The sequence below is a fragment of the Microcaecilia unicolor genome, chromosome 14, assembly GCF_901765095.1.
Source record: "Microcaecilia unicolor chromosome 14, aMicUni1.1, whole genome shotgun sequence".
In the NCBI taxonomy this organism is placed as follows: domain Eukaryota; kingdom Metazoa; phylum Chordata; class Amphibia; order Gymnophiona; family Siphonopidae; genus Microcaecilia; species Microcaecilia unicolor.
Genome location: NC_044044.1, coordinates 55,776,491 through 55,782,760, shown reverse-complemented (window position 1 = coordinate 55,782,760; position 6,270 = coordinate 55,776,491). Strand labels below are relative to the sequence as shown.

The 6,270-nt window shown below is 46.5% G+C and overlaps 1 pseudogene; it reads left to right on the top strand.

The window, feature by feature from the left end:
• The first annotated feature begins 5,466 nt into the window (after positions 1–5,466).
• On the top strand, positions 5,467–5,559 carry LOC115458472 (annotated as a pseudogene).
• The last annotated feature ends 711 nt before the right edge of the window (positions 5,560–6,270 follow it).

The following is a 6,270-nucleotide window of genomic DNA, read 5'->3' as shown; positions in this document are numbered from 1 at the left end:
GTGACTCTGGGCAAGTCACTTAACCCTCCATGGCCCCATGTAAGCCGCATTGAGTCTGCCATGAGTGGGAAAGCGCAGGGTACAAATGTAACAAAAATAAAATAGATACTATTGGAGATTCTACATGGAATGTTGCTATTCCACTAGCAACATTCCATGTAGAAGGCTGCGCAGGCTTCTGTTTCACAGAAGCAGAAGCCTGTGCGGCCACATTGGTGATCTGCAAGGGCCGACTTCTACATGGAATGTTGCTAGTGGAATAGCAACATTCCATGTAGAATCTCAAATAGTAGCAACAGTGGAGGAGTGGCCTAGTGGTTAGGGTGGTGGACTTTGGTCCTGGGGAACTGAGGAACTGATTTTAATTCCCACTTCAGGCACAGGCAGCTCCTTGTGACTCTGGGCAAGTCACTTAACCCTCCACTGCCCCATGTAAGCTGCATTGAGCCTGCCATGAGTGGGAAAGCGCGGGGTACTAAATAAATAAATAATGCAAAGAAGTGCAGAGTGATGCACTTGATATGCAGAAATCTGAAGGAGGTGTATGAGATATAAACAGAGAGATTGATAAGCACAGCTCAGGAGAGGGACCTTAGGGTGATTGTGTCTGTGGATCTCAAGGCAGTGACCATGGTCAGAAGGATGCTAGGCTGCATAGAGAGGGGTATAATCAGCAGAAGAAAGGAGGTGTTGATGCGCATGTACAAGTCCTTGGTAAAGCCCTACTTGGAGTATTGTATCTTGCTTTGGAGGCCGTATCTTGCTAAGGACGTAAAAAAGATTTGAAGCAGTTCAGAGAAAAGCAACAAAAATGTTATGGGGTTTGCACAACAAGACATATGAGAACAGACTTGATGACATGAAGATGTTCACTCTGGAGGAAAAGAGAGCAAGCCCACCCAAAAATAGTGGATCACAACTTTAGTTGTGGCTGAGTCTTCTTTTCCCTCCCTCACCCCCACCGCAAAGTTTAAGGGCGCAGGCTGGCAGCGTTTCACAGAGAACCACACCGAAGCCTTCCCTCTATGGCTGAAATGAATCTTTTTTTCCCTCCCTCACCCCTGCCGAAAACCGGCTAGTTTAAATTAAGGGCGTGACCAGCAGTGATTCGCTGAGAATCACTGCGGAGCCTTCCCTCTGCCATGATCTGCCCTCTCGGAAACAGGAAGTTGCGCTGAAGAGAGTGGATCGTGGCAGAGGGAAGGCCCTCCCGCTCCCATGTCACAACTGCCCGCCCTCTTCTCCCCCCAACAAAATCTCTTTTAAATTTACCTCCGTCCGGCTGGCAGGGCAGCGAACGGCGCAGCGTCAGTGAAGGAGGCGGCGCTAACGACGTCTCTACTGGTCTTCCCTTCGCTCAATGTTCCACCTTCTTCTGATGTCAAGGAAATGACGTCCGAAGAAGGCGGGACATTGAGCAAAGGGAAGACCAGTAGAGACGTCAGGAGCGCCGCCTCCTTCACTGACGCTGTGCCGTTCGCTGCCCTGCCAGCCGGACGGAGGTAAATTTAAAAGAGATTTTGTTGGGGGGAGAAGAGGGCGGGCAGTTGTGACATGGGAGCGGGAGGGCAGGGGAGAGAGGACAGCGATCATCTACATGGCGGGGGGCGCTCCAACCGCTTGTCTGCGGGGGGGGGGGGGGGGGCGGCACCCGATCCCTTGCAGGGGGGCGCCACAGACCCTTGGCACGGCCCTGTCTAAACAGTTGGCGTTTGTAATATAAAATGGATTTTTGTGCCCTTTCGTGCAGGAGTACATTTAATTCCCTCTGGGAGGCTAAATACAACTGTTTCTGTTCACCTATGTTCTCCTATGGAGCCTCACCTCTTTTTCCAATCGCAATATCTCTTTGTCCCTCCTTTTTCTCACCCAGGCCCTATACACAATGATTTCTCCTCTCAGGACTGCTTTGGCTGTTTCCCAATATAGCCCGGGCTGCTTCCTGTGTTCCCTGTTATTAAACTCAAAGTCTTGCCACTTCCCTTGCAAAAATTCCCGAAACTTTGCATCTCTGTACAGCTCGAATGGAAAACTCCAACCCCTCTGTGATGGTCTCCCCCCTGCCATCTCTAACTGTATCCACACAAAGGAATGATCTGAGATCTCACTCACCCCTATCTCCGCCTCTAGAGCCCTGGGGAACAGGTGAATGGAAATGAACAGGTAATCTATGCGGGACGTAGATGAGTGAGCCCTCGAGAGGTGGGTATAGTCCCTGCACATTGGATGCAATATTCTCCACACATCTATCAGATTCAAAGTGGAACAGAGGAATAGAAGCCCCCCTCAAATAATGATTCTTCCCAGGACCTCCCTGACCTGTTTTATCTATTAGGGGATCGAACACTAGATTAAAATCGCCCCCCAGAACAAAGTTGTTCCCCTGATATGGACTTAACAATGCGAATAGTTCGCTATGAATTTTCTTCTCATACACATTGGGTACATATATGTTGCAGAGAACATAGGGAGTCCCCTCCACGTCTACTTCTACTAAGACATATCTACCCTCCATGCTCCTTTTTACTGATTTGACATTAGCCCTTTGTGAAACATGATTAGTACCCCTGCTTTCTTGTTACATGCCGGGGATCCTACCACTTTTTCCACCCAGCCCTGTTGAAATTTATTGTGTTCTTGTGACGTCAGATGTGTCTCCTGAAGAAACACTACATCAGCTGCATGTCTTCGCAGCGCCTGCAGGATCTTTTTATGTTTTACTGGCGATGAGACCCCCCTACGTTCCAGGAAATCAATTTAACTGGACCCAGTAATCTTACTTAAATCTCTGTGAACCCATAGACATATTGATATATCATTGAGAGAGCGCCCCCCCAGCCTTAGACGCCCCCCTTCCGTTTTCTTTTCTCTGTCACCTTTCTCCAACGCTTGTCAAAATAAAAAACAAACAAACAAAACCTCATAAAATCCTCCCTGAAACACAAAATATCCCCCTGACCCCCCTTCCCTTCTACCCCCTCCCCCTTCACATCTTAGCATTGTTCTCACTTGAGAACTAGTCAGGTGTCCGCTCCTCCCCTCCCCCCTGCCTCCACAACTCTACATAATGTTTACCCACTACACATGTATACTTTTTACAACCTTTCCCACAAACTCAGTATAGATATTGAACAAGGCAACTCAAAACATTTTCAAAGCCCAACCCTTAACTTCAACATCTCACTTAATGTTCATTTTAACAGCTTTTCCTACTTTAATAGGATCTGCTCCGTCACTTAATCTGGACTCTCCTGGAACAGCCTTTCAAGAAGTCTTTATAGTCCCCATAATGCTTCCACCAATCCAGGGTTCCTACTCTCTCTCTTATGCGGATCTATCTTCTTCTCCATATTCCATGCGCTCACCATTAGCTTGAATTCATCAGCTCCTCTGCACTCTGCTCCTCCATCGATCCTCTTGGCCATCTGTAGCGCTTCTGTGGGAGACGTGAATACAAGAACTTTCCCTCCATGATGGACCCGCAGTCTAGCCGGGTATAATAGAGCAAATCGCACCCGCTTTTTAAATAGCTCCGAGCAGGCTTCCACAAACTGCTTGCGCTGCGCCGCTACAGCCGTAGAGAAATCCTGAAAACACAGTAGAGTCTTAGACTCATAGCATACTTTGTCAGACAAGCGCCATGCTCTCAAAATTTCTTGTTTGTGAGAATAATTCAACACTCTGCATATTACCACCCTGGGACATCGTGAATCCTGTCGCTGCTGCCCCAAACGATACGCTCGTTCGATTTTCAACGTGTTCTCCACATTCTTCAATCACAGCACCGTGGGCAGCCAGGATTCAAGAAAGTCTTTTAACTCCACTTCCCTGATAGTCTCAGGAAGCCCCACAAACCTCAGGTTATTCCTCCTTGCCCTATTCTCCAAAACTTCAAGTTTTGACTCGAGCTGGGTGAGTTTCTTTTGTCATTCTTTATTATGCCCTTCTTGCTGCAAACTCTGGTCTTCTAAATCTGAGAGTCTTTGCTGGAATTGTGTGAGATCTGTTCGCAAGCCCTCCAATTTACCATCTACATTGTCGAGCTTCTCCAAGATTTTTTGTAATTTTAAATCTACAGAAGACTCTAGGAGCTGTGAGACTTCTGCTGCGATTTCTGCCGCCCAGGCGGAGCTCACAGTTTCCCCCGAGGGGTCGGGATCCGCCATCTTGACGTCCCCAGCTCGCCCTCGTGCTCTGTCTTTGCGTTGCGATTTAGATGCCATTGCAATCACTTAGAGTTGCAATTTACACCGGCGTTCTCTTCTACAGTGTTCCGCTTCAAAGGAGTTTGATGTTTTTCCAGGGGCCTCGGAGCTCCGTCCTGCGGCGACCTCTCCCTAGCCTAGCATCACATGACCTAAGAGCAACTCCAACACCATCCCTGGCACGTACTATGCTTATATTTTGAACAGGAGGAAATGCATTGCTTTCTGTATCTCTGATATTGTATTGCATGCAAGGTCTGGCTTTTTGGGGTTTGGTTATATTTATGTTTATAATTTTTAGTCAATTATTCTATATTTGGCATTTTTATTCCGTGTGTGTGATCGAGGTATTCTGTTAGAATTAATTTTCTACATAGCCTTCTGTAGTAAGTTTGGTTTGTTTAGTTTTCCCAATAGATGCGATGAAACTACAGTGTAGTAAATTTAAAACAAATCGGAGAAAGGTTTTCTTCACCCAACACGTAATTGAACTCTGGAATTCATTGCCGGAGAACGTGGTGAAGGCAGTTAGCTTGGCAGAGTTTAAAAAGGGGTTAGACTGTTTCCTAAAGGACAAGTCCATAAACCGCTACTAGGTGGACTTGGGAAAAATCCACAATTTCAGGAATAACATGTATAGAATGTATGTTTGGGAAGCTTGTCAGGTGCCCTTGGCCTGGATTGGCCACTGTCGGGGACAGGATGCTGGGCTCGATGGACCCTTGGTCTTTATTTATGTACTGATATTTTACGGCCCCACTGTAATATGTAGGGCAACTTCTTTTGGAAGATAGTGCTGGCATTGTAGATTTGCACTAGGTTATGAGTGACATTTTGTTTTAAAGATTGTTTTATTTACTATATGGCGGCTGTTTACGGTGAGTTTTATGGGGAAATGTCCCAACTCTGCTCTGTACCCATTGGGGGAGGCCAACAAAAAGAGGGTTCAAGTCTCCCGCAAAAACACTCAAACCAACAAGAAGAGCAAAAGAAACCCAAAAAGACCAGACCAAAACCACAGATGGTAAGAGCACCAAAAAGTTTATTGGGACCCTACACGGTCTGTGTTTCGGCCAAAAGAGGCCTTCCTCAGGGGTCTTCAAATTGACGTATACAGAGGTTCCTCCAGAAATTTCATGCAGTTAAAGGCATGAACGCTGGTGCTGTCCAAAATGGAGCATAGACGTTAAAACATATGAAAGCTCCCATTGGGAAAGGGACAGGGGGTTCTGTGGATGCAGAACTTATTTGCCTTTAATACTAGACTATACTTTCTGGGATCATTTCTATAGTGTGTAACTGGAAAGATATGTTGAAAAGTGTTTGGTCTTGCTATACAGGCTAAGTATGTGTGTTAGGGAACCGAGGCTCAATGGAGGCGGAAGAGTGCAATCTCTTGTACTTCCCCATGAAGCCTGCACTGCTACCCTTATTGAAGTTATTGGGAGTGGGGTAGAGCTGGAGCATGGGGTGGGGTATCAGGTGGCAAGTTTTTCAATTTCAAAAAAGTTGGCAACCCTGGTGCCCACCCATTTGACCTGTAGGCCCACCCAAAAATTGCTTTCTGGCTACGCCACTGAAAGAGAGACAGGAGTGATATGATACAGACATTCAAAAGTACTTTTTCACAGAGAGGGTAGTAGATGTCTGGAATGCCCTCCCACGAGAGATGGTGGAGATAAAAATAGTAATAGAATTCAAAAATATGTGGGATAAACACAAAGGAATCCTGTATGGAAGGTGTGGAACCAAACAAGCTTAGAGGTGATTAGATGACAACACTAGTAATTGAGAAGCATAGCAGTGATTAGATGCCACCAGTTAATAAGAAGCAAAGCCAGTGAAGGAGACTTCTATGGTCTGTGCCCTGATCATTGCTGGACAGATTCGGCTTCAGTAGCTGGAGAACAAAGTCAGTGCTAGGCAAATTCCTATAGTCTGTGCCCTAAAGCTGGAGTGGGCTTCAATGAGAGCTTCAGTAATTGGAGAATCAGGCTAGTGCCAGGCAGACTTGTACAGTCTGTGCCCTGAAAATGGCAAGGACAAATCAAGTATACATATGTAG